Source organism: Psammomys obesus, unplaced genomic scaffold (assembly GCF_907164565.1).
Source record: "Psammomys obesus unplaced genomic scaffold, mPsaObe1.curated_primary_1811, whole genome shotgun sequence".
Taxonomy (NCBI): Eukaryota; Metazoa; Chordata; class Mammalia; order Rodentia; family Muridae; genus Psammomys; species Psammomys obesus.
In genome coordinates, this window is record NW_026594263.1 from 2,221,699 (window position 1) to 2,242,680 (window position 20,982).

The following is a 20,982-nucleotide window of genomic DNA, read 5'->3' on the forward strand; positions in this document are numbered from 1 at the left end:
ATATGGAAAGGATAGGAGCTCTACAAGGACCAAATATATCTGGGCACAGGGTCTTTTCTGAGACTGAAACTCAACCAAGGACCATCTATGGATATAACCTAGAACTTCTGCTCGGATGTGGCTTGTGGTAGCTCAGTAACCAAGTAGTTTTCCAAAGTAAGGGGGACACGGACTATTTCTAACAGGATCTCAAGGGCAGGCTGTTTGACACCTCCCCCCAGGGGAGGAGCAGTCTGTTAGGCCACAGAGGAGGACTTTGCAGCCAGCCCTGAAGATACCTGATAAAACAGGGACAGATGAAAGGGGAGGAGGTCCTCCCCTATCAGGGGACTTGGAAAGGGGCAGGGAGGAGACCAGGGAGGGAGTGTGGGGTTGGGGAGGGAATGAGGGAGCGGGATACAGCTGGGACACAGAGTTAACAAAATGTAACTAAAAAGAAAAAAAAAAAAAAAAAAAAACTTAAGTGACAACACATGCTGGAGAGGTTGTGGAGAAAGGGGAACCCTCCACCATTGCTTGTGGGAATTCAAACTTATACAACCACTTTGGAAATCAATCTGGCGCTTTCTCAGACAATTAGGAATAGTGCTTCCTCAAGATCCAGCCATACCACTCCTAGGCATATATCCAAAAGAGGCGCAAGTACACAACAAGGACATTTGCTCAACCATGTTTGTAGCAGCTTTATTTGTTATAGCCAGGACCTGGAAACAACCCAGATGTCCCTCAGTTGAGGAATGAATACAGAAATTGTGGTACATTTACACAATACTACTCAGCAATTAAAAACGAGGAAATCATGAAATTTGCAGGCAAATGGTGGGACCTAGAAACAATCATCCTGAGTGAGGTATCCCCAAAGCAGAAAGACACAAATGGTATATACTCACTTATATAGACCTACAAGATAGGATAAATATACTGAAATCTATCCACCTAAAGAAGATAAACAAGAAAGAGGACCCAGGGTATGATGATCAATCCTCACTTAGAAAGAAAAATGGGATGGACATTGGATGTAGGAGCAAACACGTAACAGGACAGGAGCCTACCACAGAGGGGCTCTGAAAGACTACCTAGCAGTGTATCAAAACAGATATTAAAACTCATAACCAAATCTCCGGCCGAATGCAGGGAACAAAAAAAAAAAAAAAATAGAGGGGGGAGGGGGGAGTTAATACGACCTGGAGAGGACAGGAGTTCCACAAGGACCAAATATATCTGGGCACAGGAGTCTTTTATGAGACTGTTTCTCCAAACAAGGACCGTGAATGGATGCAACCTAGAGCCCCTGCTCAGATGTGGCCCTTGGTAGCTCAGTATCCAAGTGAGTACCCTAATAAGGGGAACAGAGACTATTTCCGACATGAACTCGATGGTGGGCTCTTTGACCCTCCCCCCCAGGGAAGAGCAGCCTTGCTAGACCACAGAGGAGGACTTTGCACCCAGTCCTGAAGACACCTGATAAACCAGTATCAGATGTCAGGGGAGGAGGTTCTCCCTTATCAGTGGACTTGGAAAGGGGCAGGGAGGAGATGAGGGAGGGAGGGTGGGATTGGGAGGGAATAAGGGAGCAGGATACAGCTGGGATACAGAGTTAATAAAATGTAACTAATAATAAACAAAATTAAATTTAAAAAGAAAAAAAACATTTAGAATGCTATTTAAGCCTGAATTGAAGGTTCCTTTATATTTTTTAATAATTATTCAAGAATTCTGTCTACTCTGTGTCTCAGTGTTCCAGTGTGACAAAAAATGCTGATTAAGATATATATATATATATATATATATGTGTGTGTGTGTGTGTGTGTGTGTGTGTGTGTGTGTGTGCACTAATTGGCTATATTACCAATATCACAGAGTATCTAATGTATGAAAATATACAGAGGAACAGAACCATACATATACATTTCAAATAAAGCCTATCCAAGTTATTTGTGTTTCACATTGAATATATAATATATATATATATCCATAGTTATTACCATTAAAATAGTTATAAAATTATTTGACAACAGAAGTGTTTGATATAATAACAATGTTCACATTTTTGTGATATGCATATATAAAATAAGTAAATAAACTATGATGTTAAATTAGAAATATTTTCTGTTTCTATTTATCATTTTTTTGTATTGTTACATTTTTGGAAAGACAAGCCCCCCCCCCCCCAAAAAAAAAAAGAATGACTAGAATGTATTACATATGAACTTCTAAGGAAAGAGTGACCTGGGAATGAAGACTGAGACTCTTTGTTAAAGAGAATGGAATGGTTGCAGAAAGATTTCTGAGGGCTAATATATATATGTTCTGTTGATAGAGTTAAAGGTTCACACTTAAGAAATGAACAAATAGTGGCACAAGCCTGTAATCCTAGCACTTGGGAGGCAGAGACAGGTGGATCTCTGTGAGTTTGAAGCCAGTTTGATCTACATAACAAGTTCCAGAACAGCCAGTACTACATAGTGAGTCTTTGTATCCCCCCCAAAAAAAGTCAACCAACCAACCGAATTAAAAAATAAAAAGGAAGATAGAAAGAAAGGTGAGCAACACAAAGAATCCCAAAATCCAGAGGCAGAAAAAAAAAAAAGTACCACATTTAATAAGCTTAGTGTTCTACTTATTGATTTGCTAATCCTACCCCATTGACCTGCCAGAATACAAGAGGACTGATAGCTTTTGGGCTTTAAGTGTAATCAATGAAAAGGAAGGCAAAGGAACTGAAAGCTGAATTGGCCTTTTATATGTCACTTGAGATTCTCAACAAGATGGGGCTTTTTGTTGTTATTGTGTTTTTCCTGAAAGACCATAAAACCTTCCTTAATTTGCCTTCCCTGAGAAGAATCACTATTCAGATTTAGACACTTCACAGATTTAGTGCAATTCAGCTCAAAGAATGGTACATTTTACAAATTGATAAAAGGAAATCAGTGAGACAGACAGGTACTTAGCTAGCAAGTGTTTTCAATTTATAGTATTAATAGTATTCAACAGTTTAAGCTGTCATGCTAACTTTTGGTAGTTATGGTCAAAAAAATAATCCTTAAAATAAATAGAACCAATGTCTAGTTTTTGACATCATACACCATCAAATGTCAAAAATCCATGTTGCAAAAAGATTTCTTTCCATTTTTATATACAAGGCAGCTAAACTTCTTAATATCCATTTTATCATTATGAAAATATCTATCGAATTTCTTAACTTGCTTTTGCTTCACATCAGCTTTCTACCACATCCTTCTTTTTACCCAATGACAAGGTCTTACTGAAAGAAATTAGTACCTGACACAGTGTTTTATCAAGTCAAAATTCCTCACTTTCCCAAGTACTGTTGATTCTGTGTACTCAATAAGAAATCAGCTTAGATAGAGCACAACAAGGCAGCGAATATGTCTATAAGACAGATTTCATTATGACCTCTGTGGACAGGTCCACAGTAAGCTATCCCAGAAGGATAACCTGCAGAGAAAGCATTTTCCCTTGAGTAGATAATCTGAAAAGATGTTAGTTTGCTTTTCCAAACCCTTGTGCATGTTAAGTTGCAGATTCACTATAGCTTGTCTTAAAGAATAATGATGGTTGTGATGCTAATCACACAGAAGCAGTATGATTATAGGAGGAGAGATCTTTTATAAGAGTTAGTGGAAATATCACACTGCAGTGTCTGAAGGAAAGGCTGTTAAAGCAATCAAAGTCAATAGCAACTGGAAAGCACACAGACCTGTTTTCCTGTACAGTTATTGGTCTGTGTTCTCAAGCTATCACACAGAACTAGTGTAAAATGCTCTGTAAGAATATTTAATGAGTCAGTGTTTTGCCCAGTTCGTGAACCCCAAAAGGCCAGGAATAGACTCCACTGTAAATACATGAGGTTTTTTTTTTTTTATTTAAATTATGTATGTGTTCGAACACGGGATTCAAACTTCCTGTGGAAACAGGAGAGGAATGTGGTCCTGTGGCCTAGGGGAGCAAGATTTTTTTTTTTTGTATTTTGTATTTTGCTGAAAATGCATTTTCCCAGAGTATATAAAATATTTGTTTTTTTTATTTTTTATTAATTACACTTTATTCATTTTGTATCCCCCCATAAGCCCCTCCCTCCTCCCCTCCCGATCCCACCCTCCCTCCCATTTCTGCATGCATGCCCCTCCCCAAGTCCACTGATAGGGGAGGTTCTCCTCTCCTTTCTGATCTTAGCCTATCAGTTCTCTTCAAAAGTGGCTGCATTGTCCTCTTCTGTGGCCTGGTAGGGCTGCTCCCCCCTCAGAGGGAGGTGATCAAAGAGCAGGCCAATCAGATTATGTCAGAGGCAGTCCCTCTTCCCATTACTAGGTAACCCACTTGGACACTGACCTGCCATGGGCTACATCTGTGCAGGGGTTCTAGGTTATCTCCATGAATAGTCCTTGGTTGGAGTATGAGTCTAGATTTTTATGGGGCAAAACTGCAAGCAGGGACTTACATGCTTTGGCATTACATGGTTGGTTAAGGGAAATTAGCTTTTAAAATGATTGGTCCACTTTAGGTGCCAAGACTACAAACAGTTCTGGCCTGGTCTTAGCAACTGTATGATTAGTGGGCAGGAAAGAATGCAGTAAGGCTAGTTTTTCCCAGAAGGTGGCTGGACATATCTCTACTTGGCTGGCCTTAGTTCATGCTTCTTCTTTTAAACTTTAAAAAAATAGCCACTGATTTTTAATCCTTTGGTCTCTCATCAGTTATGACATGCGGTTTGTACAGCATCTTGAAGGAACTGACATTTTCTTTTCCATAATACTTTCCTGTAGTTGGGTCAGAATTGAGGAAGAATTCTGACCCAACTACATGGCCACTTAGCATTCCCTAAAGAGAATTATGCCCACTTTGACATGATGAGAGCAATAATGGTCACGTAAATAGGGATAGGCTGTTCAAATGGTCAATGCATTGTAGCAACCAGTTGACTCAACTTTTCAAATCGGTTATATGGACAACCAGAAGAAGGTGTAGGTGAATGTGTTACACAGTTTAGAGAAAAGGTTGAACCTATGGGGAGCCAACTACTTCTTTCAGGAAGAAGGCAATGAAGACCAACAGAATACAACATGAAGGGCCTTGTGAAAGCTGGCTTCAGATTTTGGTGGTGATAACTTTATTAGGAAAGAAAAAGAGCAAGCCATTTCAGGACTAAGGTATAAACACATTGAATGATCTTGGTATCTTGGACATGTTAAATGTTGTTAAAAGTTAAACAAATTCTAAGTTTTACTTCTAGCTTGGTGTCACTGACTTGAAAATGGAACAACTCAGGCAGTTTGTTTGAGATAAACCCCAAAGTATACAGACATGTGAGGGCTGGAATAAAACAAACAAACAAACAAACAAACAAAACCACTTTAAATCAAATTACATAGATTTTAAATTTCTTGATATCAAAAAAAATACCTAAGGGGAGTCATATTAAGGTTATTTTAAAGCTAGGAGTCATAATATTATTCAAACTCGGATAAAGAATCTCTTCAGAACTGAGACAGGGCTATCAATTGGATGGTTTGTTGCTCCCATATTCTTACTCTTCCATTCTTTGCTAACTGATATAACTATGGTATTTTAGCTAGGAACAAGGACTGCCCAGAATAAATATCCATTATTATTATTGTTATTATTATTATTATGTTAGTTTTTTGACACAGGGTTTCTCTGTGTATCCTTGGCTGTCCTGGACTCACTTTCTAGATGAAGCTGGCCTGGAATTCACAGAGGTCCTCCTGCCTCTACCTTCCTGAGTGCTGGGATTAAAGGAGTGTACCACCTCACCCCAAAAGACCAACTATTGTAAAAATTTCATTTTTTTATGTATTTATTTATTTGGGAGCAGTGCACTCCCATCATGGTGAACATAGGAGTTTAGACTACAATTTGAGGGAGTCAGTTCCCTCCTTCTGCCATGTGCGTTCAAGGGATTAAGAACTTTATGTCATTGACACAATGGAATACTACTCAGCTATTAAAATGACATAAAGCTGTTAATCCCTTGGACCCACATGGCAGAAAGAGGAAACTGACTCTCTCAAATTGTAGTCTAAACTCCATATACTCACCATGATGGGAGTGCACTTACCCTAAATAAATAAATACATAAATAATTGGAGTTTTTATAGTAATTGGTCTTACCTGGTGAGGTGATGCACTCCTTTAATCCCAGCACTCAGGGAGGCAGAGGCAGGCAGATCTCTGTGAGTTTGAGAGCAGCCTGGTCTACAAATTTGCAGGCAAATGGATGGAATTAGAAAAGATCATCCTGAGTAAGGTATCCCAGAACCAGAAAGACACTTGTGGTATATACTCACCTTTAAGTGGATATTAGCCATATAATATAGGATAAACATTCTAAAGTCTACAGAAGTAAAGAAGTTAAACAAGGAGGACCCTAAGGAGGGTACTTAATTCTCATTCAGAAGGGACAACAGGATAGACACTGGCAGCAGTAGAAGAGAGGGAACAGAACTGGAGCCTACCACAGATGTCCTCTAAAAGACTCCACCAAGAAGGGAATAGAAGCAGATGCAGATACCCACAGCCAAACTTTGGGCAGAGTACAGGGGGTCTTATAGAAAAGGGGGGGTATAGAAGGTCCTAGATGGGACAGAAGCTCTACAAGGAGACTATCAAAGCCAAAAATCTGAGGTCACGGGGCCCTGAAGGGACTGATGAATCAACCAAGGACCATACATAGAGATAACCTAGGACCCCTGCACAGATGTAGCCCATGACAGCTCAGTATCCACATTGTTTCCCTAGAAAATGGAGCAGGGCTGTTTCTGACATCAACTCAGTTGCCTGCTCTTTGATCACTTTCCCTTGGTGGGGGCAATGCAGCCTTGCCAGCCCACAGAAGAAGAGGATCCGGGTAATCCTGATGAGACTTGATAGGCTAGGGTCAGATAGTAAGGGAGGAGGACTCCCCATTTCAGTGGACTACGAGGGAGGGATAGGGGAGAAGGAGAGAAGGTGTGTGAGACCAGGTGAAAATGAGGAAGGGGCTACAATCAGGATTTAAAGTGAATAAATTATAAAAAAATAAAATGTATAAATTAAAAGGAAAGAAAGAAAGAAAGAAAGAAAGAAAGAAAGAAAGAAAGAAAGAAAGAAAGAAAATTTTTATGTCATAACTTGTCTGAATGGCTCTCTTTTTGTTTACCTTGGGTTGATCTATTCTATTTGCTGACTAGTTTACAGAGACTAAGAATGTGTCCCAAAGCAGTAGAAGTCTTTTATTTCATTATAAAAATACCACATATTGGCCTAATAATCCAGTGTCTTATTTATGTAGCTGGCTAATTTAGCTCTTCATGACCCAGCTGCACTGTTCTCTTTTCAGAAACAGATACTATCCCAAAATGTTCCACTATTTTTGCTTTTAACTTTTGTGGCTTGCTGAACCAAGGCAGCTGAATTTGAAACAAGTTCACTATAATTTCCTTCAAGGATTAACTCAACTTTCTGGACTTGAGATCCTAAACAAGCAGCATCTTTATTCATCCTAACCCTGAAGATATATTTTTCACCCAAGAAATTTGAATTTCAACAGTGGATCCAGTCTACTGAAAAATGGTATTGATGGGAAAATGAGTATAAAGGCCTCATTTTGTAAAAGAATCTCAATGTAACATCCCTGGCCATGATCTGTACAGTTGTTAACTTCTTTCCATTTTTCCCTCTATTTGTCAACTCACAGTCTCTTTCTTTCTCTTTCCTGACTGAGTTCTATATTTGGTCTGATTTTCCTCTTGTTTCTTGCAGGAGAGTAAGTCTGGTTCTTACAGGCAAACCACATCTTAACAGGCATAAGGTTGATCCTTGGTCTACTTGGGACAGCTTCTACATTCACATGACTGCAATCCCCTAGATGGTTCTTCTGAGGCCCTCAATAGTAACTGTGTGTTGCTTCTGAGTGATATTGACATTTTATAGACTGTTAACAGTCTTGTTGCTGGGGATGGTCATTATTATTTCTGAAGTAAGAGCAAAGCAAAACTATAAATTTTGACTTCACTTTCAAATGAATGGAACAGAATTACTAAAGTTTTGGCTTATGTAATTAAGCAAAACTGATGCCACAATATTAGTTCTGTGTCAGCTTGACAAGAGGTAGAGTTATTTGAGAAGAGGGAACATCAGCTGATAAAATGCTTCTATAGATGGTCCTGGTGGCAAATATGTGGGCTCATTTTTTATGATGATTGATGTGAGAGGGTCTAGACTATTGTGTGTGATTCTACCATTTGGCCTGTAGTCTAGGTTGTTTAAGAAAGCAGATTGAGAAAGCCATGGGGAAGAAGTCATTAATGAATGTTCTTACGAGGCCTCCAATTCAGTTTCTGTCATGAGTTCCTGACTTAAATTACCTCCGTGATAGACTGAGAATTGTATAATAAAACCCTTTTTTCCCCAGGCTGGTTTTTGGTTAGTGTTTTACCACAGCAATAGAAAGTAAACTTCTAAATCATGAAAGTTATGAGTATCTTTAAGTGACAAAGCACTCTTATTTTTTATAATTTCTTGCTATGTTGCAATGAAGACATGCTGATTTAACCTAGACAACCACTTTAGACTCAAATTGAAAATCATAAATGGAGAGGTAACAAGATAGAAAGAGCCGATGGAACTGTCATTTAGACACTTCATTGCCTAGGTAGACTTGAACAGCATCTCAACATTGCATTCTTCATCTTTCTGAGTTCTGCTTAGATATTTCTAATGTCTTAACCTTTTCAGTCTTTCCTCTAAGAGTTTGGATCTATGTATTAATTTTTTAATAAAAATATGTCTACTGATTCTGTCATCCATTACTACTAGGACAGTTTTTAAATGACTAATTTTTCTCATTAGTGGTCATTATTTTCCAGCTTATTTGAATGCCTGATGACATTCAGTTGGATTCCAGATGTGAATTTTTATCTTGATTGTTGGTGGACAGTTTGTATTTCTATAAATATACTTGGATTTTGTTCTGGGAAACAGTTAAATTACTTGAAAAAAATAGTCTCTCTGGGTCTGTTTTATTAAGCAAATTTAGTACATTTTGTAATCCAAGCTTATTTTGGCAACCCTCCAGAGTCAGATCTTTTGAGTACTCAGTCTGATGCTCTGTGATGAAGGAGGCTTTCCACTCTGGTTGGGTATTGAAGCGCTAGGCTATGCCTTTTGCTGTGTCTGAGTATTGCGATTGTTATTATCTGTGCATTTTGGATGCTTCTTTCCTTGGTCTAGGTCAGATTCCTTACAAACTCATGCTGATGAGTACTCAGCCAAAGATTCAATGGAGCATTGACACAGATCTTAAGTTTTTTCACATAGTCCTCCCTTCTTCAGGACTTTGCTGTGTAAATTCCAGGTGCTGTGATTTTCCTGGACTTCCAGCAAGGATCATCTCCTCACCTGTGAAACTCTGCTTCGGTGTTCTTTCTCAATATGTTTCCCTGGAAGACCTCCAGTCATTAAGCTGGAGAAACTCATAGGGCTCATTATTTCCTGTCTTGCAGGGGTCACTGGTCACTGATATTTTTCTGTTGTTGCCTCATATCTATTGTCTGAAAGCTATTGTTTTCATTTGGTCTGGTTTTCCTCTTGTTTCTGGCAGGAGAGTAAGTCTGGTTCTTACAGGCAAACCACATCTTAACAAGCACAGGGTTGATGCTTGGTCTACTTGGGACAGCTTCTAATTGCAACATAAAGAAGCTATCCCTTTCAGAGCAACCAGAGACTTGACTACCACCTGAAGAAGAAGGTTAAAGATCTGGATTAAAACTGAAAGCTCTGTCATTCCCCATAAAAAAGCAAGGTACATAAGCAGCCAAATTAATTCCAAATGTTGCCAGCTGACAAACTTAAGGATACTTTCTACTTAGTGTGATTAGCTTCTCATTCATGACAACCATAGTTGTAATTAGGTAAAAATGTGCTCCTCAGCTTTTGAGCTTCTACTATAGCCTAGGCACTAGGCTCAGTTCTGACAGTATTGGCATGCATACTGATCAAACCACATATGTAAGGGAATGAACTTAGACCAAAGCAAGAGCCATCCAAAAGGACTGCAACACAATTAGACACAAGAAGTTCACAATTTGGATAAGGGGCCTTATCATGTGAAAAGCTCATGAATTTGGCTAAGAAGCTTAGTGCCTGTTTATTTGATTAAAGAAAAAAAATCTCTTCTATTTTTTTTCTTTTAATTAGGGATAATGCCTTTTCAACTCATGGTTGTTCAGTAAACCAAGTAATTTATACTTTCATCCTAAAGAGGCTGCTCCTGAACAGGACATATTCGCACAGATTCAAAGCTTTACTGATATTATTACAATAGAGAAATGTTATGGATACAACCTTAATGAATGATTAACATCACCACCAGTAGGAAAAAAAATTGACTTTCTATTCCTTTTGATGAGACTATAACATTGTGGTGATTTTTTTTAAATCACAGTGTATTCATGAGGCAAAATCATTTAAATATAATTGAGGCACATCTGCAAAATACTGGCCTGGACTCTTAAAAAATCTCAATGTCATAAAAGACAAAATACCAAAAATGTAGAATCTAAGAATGGAAATCAAACAACTTACAGACTAATTGCAGTATTTTATTGGATTCAATCTTAAAAAAACATTTATCACAATAAAAGAAACCTTAACTAAGTCATAAAACTAATTCATAAAATACTTCTCATTATTCCCAATTAACATTCTATAATAAATATTTTTCTAAATCACTAAATATCTATAAAAAGAGTATTTTTTAATTAATTTTTATGTTATTTTACGAAGAAATGTGTGCTACCATTATTATCTTAGCAGATATGTGTCTATACTTTGTTCCCCTTCCTTAATGCCTACCTCTGTGCCTCCCTCCAACTGTTCCTCACTCTAGTCCATCCCTATTTCTGTTTTTTTCTTACAAGTATTCCATTACTCTTTTTATTTTTAGCTCCCTTAAGATTTTTTCCATCCTCTAATGATCCCCTTTATAGTTTTGTGACTTACAGGCCAATATAAATACAATACACGCATGTACACACATCTATACACATACACATTTGGCACACATGAAAAGAAACACACAGTAATTCCTTCTGAGTGGCATATTTTATTTAATAAAATGTTTCTATCTGCATCCATATACCTGGAAATATCATATTTTCATTTTTCTTTGTGACTAATAAAATTCCATTGTGTATATGTACCACATTCTTTTTATCCATTCATATGATGTATATGGGAGATAGCTCCATTTCTTGATTACTGTGAGTAGAGTAACAATAAACAGGGATGTGCATGTGGTATATGGACTTAAAGTTCTTCAAAGACGTGGGCATGAGTGATATAGGTGCTTTATAGGCTTTTTGTGTTTTCAGTTTTTAAATGTAATCTCCATGCTTATTTCTATAGTGACTGTACAAGTTTAAATACTCATGAACAGTGACTAAGGATTCAATATCAGTATTGGTTATAATTTGTTTTCTTGGTGGAAGTCATTGTGGTGTGATGTAGATTCTTAAAGAAGTTTTAATTTGTATTTACCCAATGACTAATGATGTCATTTACAATTCTTTTGAAAAAAAAAAAAAAAAAGGTCTACTTAGTTCTTTAGGTTTTTAGTTTTTTTTTTTTTATTGGATTCATTTCATTGTATGTTTAATTTTTGAAGCTCTTTATATATTCTGGATACTAATTCGCAGTCAAATATATAATTGTCAGAGAATGTTTTCTAATTCTGTAGGTTTTTCTTTACTGTAGTGAATGTTTTCTTTGTAATATACAAACTGTTTAAATCTATGTAATCCTGTCATTTCCTGAGATTATTTCTTGTACTATTGGAGTCCGTTTTAGGAAATACTTGCACACCTAGTCACTCATTCTTTCTCTCTCTCTCTCTCTCTCTCTCTCTCTCTCTGTGTGTGTGTGTGTGTGTGTGTGTGTGTGTTGTACAGGTTCTCGAAGAGGTCACAAGAAAGTGTCAGATTTCCTGGAGCTGGAGAAACAAGTAGTTGTGAACAACCCGACTTAAGTGGTGAGAACCAAACTGATCCGATGTAAGAGTAGCAAGCAGTCTTAAACTCCAGCCCTAAATCCTGTATTTCAAAGGTTTCTGTGGTGAACATTTGGAGACTAATAATGATTATAAGAGAGACTTCTGCTGCATTGCCTTTATAATATGTATCTAAGATGTTCTCCACAATGAACAAGACAATACACATTAAGTAAATATTTAATTAACATTTTTTGCCTTTCTAGATAGTAGCTTTAAAGTACTTTCAAAAGTACATTTTTCTTGATCAGAAACACAGTTATCATTGTAGCTTACTTCTCAAGAAAACTATCCATCTTCTTTGCATGTTATTTCCAGTATGTATTTGCTGTAAAAATGGGCAAAGTTTATACCACAATTCTTCCCTTCTCTTTCTAGAGAGCAGAAAACATTCCTCTCCTTTTTCCTTTCCCCCAAGGAAAGGGGAGCCTCCCTTCCCCCATATCAACCTTCCCCATCACATCAGGACTGAGTGTATCCTCATCTCCCTGAGGCCTGTCAAGGCAGCCCTGCCAGAGGTAATTGATCCAAAAGCAGGTAATAGAGTCCATGTTAGAAAAAGCCCCCCCCCACCTGCCTGTCCAGGCATTCCATATGAAGACCAAGCTGCCCATGAGCTATATGTGTGCAAGGAGCCTATGTCCAGATCATGCATGCTCCTTAGCTGATGTCTTAGTCTCTGAAAACCCCCATGGGATTGGGTTAACTAATCTAGTTGTCTATGTTGGTTTTCTTGGGAGGTTCCTGTCCCCTCCAGGTCCTTCCATCTTTCTCTCAACAACAACAAACTGATAAAACCTTTGATCCAAAAATTGCCCTGCCTACAAGAAAGGATAAAGAGGGAACAAAGATGGAGGGAATGTCCAACCAATAACTGGCCCAACCTGAGACTCACCCTATGGTAGAGAGCATCATCTTTTATCTATGAAGTGAAGGTAAAAGGTGTAAAGGTAGGATGATAGGACCATTAAACATTTAGACTGTGGGGGTAATAGGGATAAAAATTTCAAGATGTCTCTATAGGCCACGGTGAACTGGTAGCAGCAGCAAAACAATCAAATCTGGAAGCAAATCACTGCAGTGCTCTGTTTCAATGCAATGCAGATAATTTCTTAGCCTTTCACTGGAAGTTTTAATATGCACTTGGCTTATTGCCACCATCATACAATAGACAGCAAGCAAGACATTCACGTTAACATCTATCTCCTTAACTGACAAGTCAATTTTGTTGCTGAGACATTTTTATTCTTGTGTCCAAGTGACCAAGTGTGTGCTCTTTAGTTACTATTACAGTATTGTGTTTAGGGAGGCATTATGATGTTTGAAGGCATGTGTGTCTGAACCAGTCAAATCAGGGATTTCAGCCTAGCTTTACAATTTCAGTTCCAGCTTATATTGTTAGTTTCTTCTTTTTTTAAATGGAAAAGATAATAGTACTAACTAAATGAGCAAACTAAATGCTGACTAGATGAAGTAATAAGAGTCAAGCCCTCACTAGTATTAAATGCCTAAGGAGAACTTATGCTGATAGAACTGGATTTCCTTGCTCTTAAAGTGTGTAGCAACAGCTCACTATTTGAACCTCTACTGACAGTTTACTGGGCCCATGTAAATCTTTTTTTTAAATTTATTATTGTTATTATTATTATTATTATTAATTACACTTTATTCATTTTGTATCTCCCCATAAGCCCCTCCCTCCTCCCCTCCCAATCCCACCCTACCTCCCCTCTCTTCATGTATGCTCCTCCCCATAACCTACCTTACATCCCAGTTGAGATATTATTCCCAGTCTCTTAAATCTCAGTACTGCATGAATTATAATCTCAACTAAATTTGGGCCTTTGGCAACTACTCAACCTCATTACTCTGGCAGGATGACTTGGTCTAGATAGGCAGGTCATACCCTAGCTGACATTGTGCCACGCCTACACATGCTATCTACACTTTAAGCCAAGTAGAGTTTTGTTGTTAGATGACAACTGAGAGCCACTGTTAATTCTCAAAGATGGAAAAAAATGACATGAATGCTTTTCTCAAAACGGTTTTAATGCCAAAAATGATCTTTATGCTTTTAGTTGATTAAACTGGCAAGAATTTGTAAAACAAATTAACTTGATTGGTATATTGCATGGCATGTACTTCCTTGCCTACTAAGTAGTTTTCTTTGTTTAACTTTTATTAATTATACTTTATTCACTTTGTATCCTCCCATAAGCCCCTCCCTCCTCCCCTCCCAATCCTACCTTCCTTCCTCCTTCACGAATACCCCTCCCCAAGTCCACTGATAGGGGAGATCCTCCTCTCCTTCCTTCTGATCTTAGTCTATCAGATCTCATCAGGAGTGGCTGAATTGTCATCTTCTGTGGCCTGGTAAGGCTGTTCCCCCCTCAGGGGGAGATGATCAAAGAACAGGCCAATCAGGTTATGTCAGAGGCAGTCCCTCTTCCCATTACTATGTAACCCACTTGGACACTGAACTGCCATGTGCTACATCTGTGTAGGGATTCTAGGTTATCTCCATGCATGATATAAGTAGTTTTCTTTTAATAAGTTTGTCTTGGAGGCAAGAAGCCTAGGAAGAGTCCAGGCCATATAACATTATTGGTTTTCTCTCTTTATCTACTCTCTGATGTTACTACCTACCATCTTTTGAGGGACATTTACCATGCATATTCAATTTAGACATCATAACAAACCTGTGATGTGTGTGCCATTATTGTCTTTATTTCTCAGTTGAGGAAACTGAGGCTTACTGTTCTTAAATGCCCAAGATAATATAATTAGTATGGGCAACCAGACCAGAATTTAAAATCACAACTCAAACTTTTTCCTCAAAAAATCTATGATACAAACAAGTCTGTGTATAATTATACATATATAGTATAAAAGAAAATTTCCTATCTGGGATGAAAATGCTCTCTCTGAGAGACAAAGACCATCTAACAACAGCAACAACAACAACAACAAAAACCCAGCCTTCTTTTGAGCTGTTGGTCAGGGTTTTCCAAGAGACTCCTAAAGTATTGCCTTTGCCTGTACTCCAGGAAATGGTAAGTAAGTCTCTATTTCTGAAGCTATCATTCACTTTAGAAACAGGGCCCAAAGACTCATGAGCTGGAACAGATCTGAATGTCTCTTCCCTGACAACCAGCTTTCATGGTACCAGAAGGCAATGTACAAGCTTCCAAAGGAAGGAAGCAACCAAAAGTCCACTCCAGCTATGACATTTATGAATCTCAACAATGAATAAGATGGCACAATGACTCTAAGAGTGTAGTAGTGGCACCCATACTTTGGTGAAAACCAAGAGCTCTCTAACTGGACTTAAGACCTGGTGAACAAGAGGGAAATTTTGCCTAGTTCTGGAAACCTAGCAAACTCCCCCCTCCCCCCCAGTCATGTGGAATCATTGATCTTGGAGGAGAACCTACAAACATCACTCTCCTCAATAAAAATAATCCCTAATTATATTCCAAATAAATATCTGTCCTTATACCCACAGATAAATGTAGTCCTCACATCCACATCAAGAGAACTTCTCTTACAGATGGAGGAGCGCTACAGAAAACCATAACCAATCAAAATGCAGAGTTGTGGAGAGTGGTTCCAATGGATCTACAAAGCAACTCTTGTACCTGAGGCTTAGATATCATTGCAAAAGAGAAGACGAAAAGATTCTAAGGAACAGAGGAACAGGAAGTTGTGAGACTGTGCTTTCTAGTAATGTCAAAAGCTACACCAATGTGACTCTCTAAATATAAGCTAAGTAAGGACAAGATCAATAGACATGCTAATGTGGATGGGGAAAAGACCAAGAGGCCTCATACTTACACAAAGAACTATAGGTAACTAAGGAATATTGAGAGTAGTTAAATTAGTGTTCATTAGGGAAAAACATACCAATGGGTTATTCAATATCAAATGATCAGCACTGTAAACACACAAGTAATATTATATAGACTAAGCAGGTTCTATTTATGAATATATGTGCATATATAGTAACCATTAATGTAAAAAGAGGGCCTAAATTTTAAAGAAATCAGAGAGGAGTATATTACAGAGCTTAGAAAGAGGGAAGAAAAGGAAAATGATATAATTGTATTATAATATAAAAAGTAAATGGAAAAAAGTAAAGAAAAAAATGAAAAAAAGGAAAAAGTAACTGAACTGATTTTTAAAAATAAAAGAGGGAGATCCAAGATGGCAGAGCAGGGAGGACACTCTTTCTGACCAGCAGCACAGCAGGATCTGCACAGTGACCACCAGGTGGAACTCTGGGTCCTAAAACACCAGTGATTCTGCACTCTTGAAAATACCTGATAAAACAGGGTCAGATAAAAGGGGAGGAGGTCCTCCCCAATCAGTGGACTTGGAAAGGGGCATGGAGGAGATGAGGGAGGGAGAGTGGGATTGGGAGTGAATGAGGGAGCAGAATACAGCTGGGATACAGAGTTAATAAAATGTAACTAATAATAAAAATTAAAAAAAAAAAACAACAAATCAAAACGACCCTGAGATTTCACCTTACACACATCAGAATGGCCAAGATGAAAAACTCAAGTGACAATACATGCTGGAGAGGTTGTAGAGAAAGGGGAACCCTCCTCCACTGCTGGTGGGAATGTAAACATGTACAACTACTCTGGAAATCAATCTGGCGCTTTCTCAGAAAAGTAGGAATAGTGCTTCTTCAAGATCCAGCCATACCACTGCTAGGCATATATCCAAAAGAGGCTTAAGTACACAATAAGGACATTTGCTCAACCATGTTTGTAGCAGCTTTATTTGTAATAACCAGAAGCTGGAAACAGCCCAGATGCCCCTCAACTAAAGAATGGATGCAGAAATTGTGGTACATCTACACAATGGAATATAACTCTGCAATGAAAAATAAGGAAATCATGAAATTTGCAGGTAAATGATGGTAAACCTGAAAAGGATCATTCTGAGTGAGCTGTCCCAGAAGCAGAAAGACACACATGGTATGTATTCACTCATATAGACATATAACATAGGATAAACCTACTAATATCTGTACATCTAAAGAAACTAATCAAGAGAGAGGACCCTGACTAAAATGCTCAATCCCCATCCTGAAAGGCAAAGACAATGGACATCAGAAGAAGAAGAAAACAGGAAACAACCTAGAAACCTGCCACAGGGGGTCTCTGAATGGCTCTGAACTGCAGACTATCAAAGCAGATGCTGAGAGTTATGGCCAACTGTTGGGCAGAGTGCATGGAATCTTATGTAAGAAGTGGGAAATAGTAAGATCTGGAGAGGACAGGAAACCCACAAGGAGAACAACAGAACCAGAAAATTTGAACACAGGGGTCTTCCCAGAGACTCATACTCCAACCAAGTACCAGGCATGGAGATAACCTAGAACCCCTGCACAGATGTAGCACATGGCAGTTTAGTGTCCAAGCGAGTTACATAGTAATGGGAAGAGGGACTACCTCTGACAGGAACTGATTGGCCTGCTCTTTGATCACCTCCCCCTTACCAGGCCACAGAAGATGACAATGCAGCCACTCCTGATGTGACCTGATAGACTAAGATCAAAAGGAAGGAGAGGAGGACCTCCCTTATCAGTGGACTTGGGGAGGGGCATGTGTGAAGAAGGGGGTGGGAGGGTGGGGATGGTAGGGGAGGAGGGAAGAGTTTATGGGGGGATACAAAGTAGATAAAGTGTAATTAATAAAATAAAATAAAATAAAATAAAATAAATAAAAAACCCACCAGCGATTGTGTTTCCCAGTTCTTGGGAAAAGTTTCTGGATCCCTGCAGGCACCCAGGTACCCAGTCGTCAGCAAGGGGGAGTCATGTACCTGTGCCTGCATGTTCTATTCACCATCCCAGACAGAACTTCGGACCTCCCTCAGAACCCTGCCAAGGGGATTCTCCCCACCCCAGGATTCCATTAGGCACCAGAAACTAACAGCCAACACCTGAGACAGAGAGATGGGCAGAGGCCAATATAAAAACACAACCAACAAAAGGCAAAGCAATATGGCATCTCCAGAATACAGTTATCCAGGGGCAAGTAGCCCTGGACACCACAAGGTAGGTGAAATTCAAGAACATGATCTTACATTTATGCTTATGAAGAGGATAATGGAGGAAATAAATAAAATGCATAAAGAAATAGAGGAAGATAAAATCAAACAAATTATGGCCATCTGTAAAAATATACAGGAAGATGCAGCCAAACAGTTTGTGGTCTTCAGAGAGGAAATAATTAAGTCACTGAAAGAAATAAAAGAAACAGAGGAATGTTCAAACAGGTGAACGAATTGAAGGAAAAACAGGAAAATACACTGAAATAGATGAAGGAAATCAACAAAACGGTGCAAGATTTGAAGACAGAATTGGAAAATTTAAAGAAAACACAGAGGAAATCATAGAGGAAGAACTTAGGAAAGAAAACAGGAACTACAGAGGTAAGCATAACCAACAGACTACAAGAGATGTAAGAAAGAATCTCAGGTGTGGAGGATATAATGGAAGAAATCGATGCATCCATCAAAGAAAATAATAAATCTAAAAAATTCCTGACACAAACCATCCAAGAAATCCAAGAAAACATGAAAAGACAAAACCTAAAAATAATAGGAATAGAGGAAAAAGAAGATTCCCTCCTCCAAGGCCAATTACCTCATTCTCATTCAAAATACTGACAAATTATCATCAACACCAAGGGAATGTTTTGAATATTCACAATAAAATGTGACTATTGTGCTTTTTCTAATGCCTATCACCTAAGGCACCATAGAAACAGGGTAACAAATTCAATTTGCAAATTTATACAGATGCCCTTAGTAACCAATAAATGTATAAAGTTTCTCAAAATTCAAAATGAATATAGTTAATCCATTACGATAAGTAAAGTGAATATATGTTGTGCATTTTGTCAAATACAATAGATTAGCACTATTCTTGCTAACATATAGTTATCATCCAATTTCTCCTCCCAACCCAGAGGGGAAAGTAGTGGCATGATTAATGGGCAGGAATGGTTACTCCCTTCGTTTTATAGTTCCATTGTATGTATATATATATAAAGGGAGTTCAAATAGCTAGTGTGTAAGTCCTTTCTGGAACTCTGTTCCCATGAGCCTCTAATAACCACCCCGATCCTCTTTAAGCCTTTCATTACATGTTTATTTTCTTAAGTTCTCCTCCAGTCTCATTCTCTCACACCCTTATCAGCTACTCCTGTACATGGCAAACTATTGTCTGGATAACTTCTATTGTGTAAAACTCTGCATAAGAAGGTACAGGACAAAGTATAAATAATCCTATCTTGAGGGGCTTAGAAGCCCGTAAGGGAGAGTAATAATAGTGTCAGTAACATTGAGAATAACAACTGTAGTACCGTAGAGATGACTGCTTTTATTGAACAGTTAATGTGTGTCAAGCACCGTATGCACATCATCTCATTTAATTCTAATTCTAAATATTAATTTATTCACTCCTTCCACAAACAAATCAAACCAAGTTCTTCTCTTCTTTAAGCAAAGGAAATGGGAAAGTTGGTCCATAAAGGTAGGAAGAGAATCAAAGAAATCTTGAAAGTTAAGTCAATGTTTTTTGTTCCCTGATTTACTAAGAGAGGCATTTACAAAAGGCATTTCTTTTTGTTAGATTTATTTATTTTATTTTACGTGTGCAAATGTTTTACATATATGTGGATGCCTGGTACTTGTGAAGGTCAGAAGAGATCATCACATCCCATGGAACTGGAACTATGATAGTTGCAAGCCACCATGTAGGTGCTGGGAATCAAACCTAGTTCCTCTGCAAAAACAGCAAGTACTCTTAACTACTGAGACATCTCTCTAGCTACAAAAAAAGCTTTTCTAGTGTTGATGGCATGTTAAGTAAGCTGAAAATATAATGAGAAATTGTGCTGCTGATGACTTTTTAAAGAAAGGAATGGTTAAGGGAGAATATGAAAAGTAGAGATTTTTTTCAGCTTTAAATATGATCTTTTATTCCAATACAAAAACTTACCTACAGGTTTTCATTCACATAAATATTCTTTTTTTTCTTTTTTATATTACTCACAGGTTATTTACTTTGTATCCCAGCCATTGCCCCCTCATTCATTCCCTCCCAATCCCCCCCTCCCCCCCTGATCTCCTTCCTGCCCCTTTCCAAGTCCACTGATAGGGGAGAACCTCCTCCCCTTCCATGTGATCCTAGCTTATCAGGTCTCTTCAGGACTGGCTGCAATGTCCTCTTCTGTAACCTAGAAAGGCTGCTCCTCCCTCGGTGGTGGTGGTGGGGGTCCAAGAGCTCTCCATTGAGTTCATGTCAGAAATAGTCCCTGGTTCCCCTACTAGAGAACCCACTTGGATACTGAGTTACCATGGGCTATATCAGGTCAAGGGTTCTAGGTTGTATCCATACATGGTCCTTGGTTGGAGAAACAGTCTCATGACAGACCCCTGTGCCCTGATATATTTGGTCTTTGTGGAGCTCCTGTTCTCTCCAGGTCTTACTAACTCCCCCTTCTTTCATATGATTCCCTGCACTCTGCCGAAGCATCTGCTTTGATACACTGCTAGGTAGAGTCTTTCAGAGGCCCTCTGTGGTAGGCTCCTGTCCTGTTACTTGTTTGCTCCTACATCCAATGTCCATCCCATTTGTCTTTCCAAGTGAGGATTGATCATCTTACCCCGGGTCTTCTTTCTTGTTTATCTTCTTTAGGAGTACAGATTTCAGTATGTTTATCCTATCTTATCATCTGTTATGAGCAACCCCTTCAAGGAGCTATGGGTGTGAAGGGAAGAAAAAAAAATTACAAGATTAAATGTAGGAGAAGGAGTTGAAATGTTTTAGTGGTACAAATATCCAATAATTAATGGAAAACGTTTTTTGCTTTACAAACATTGGCATATTTAAT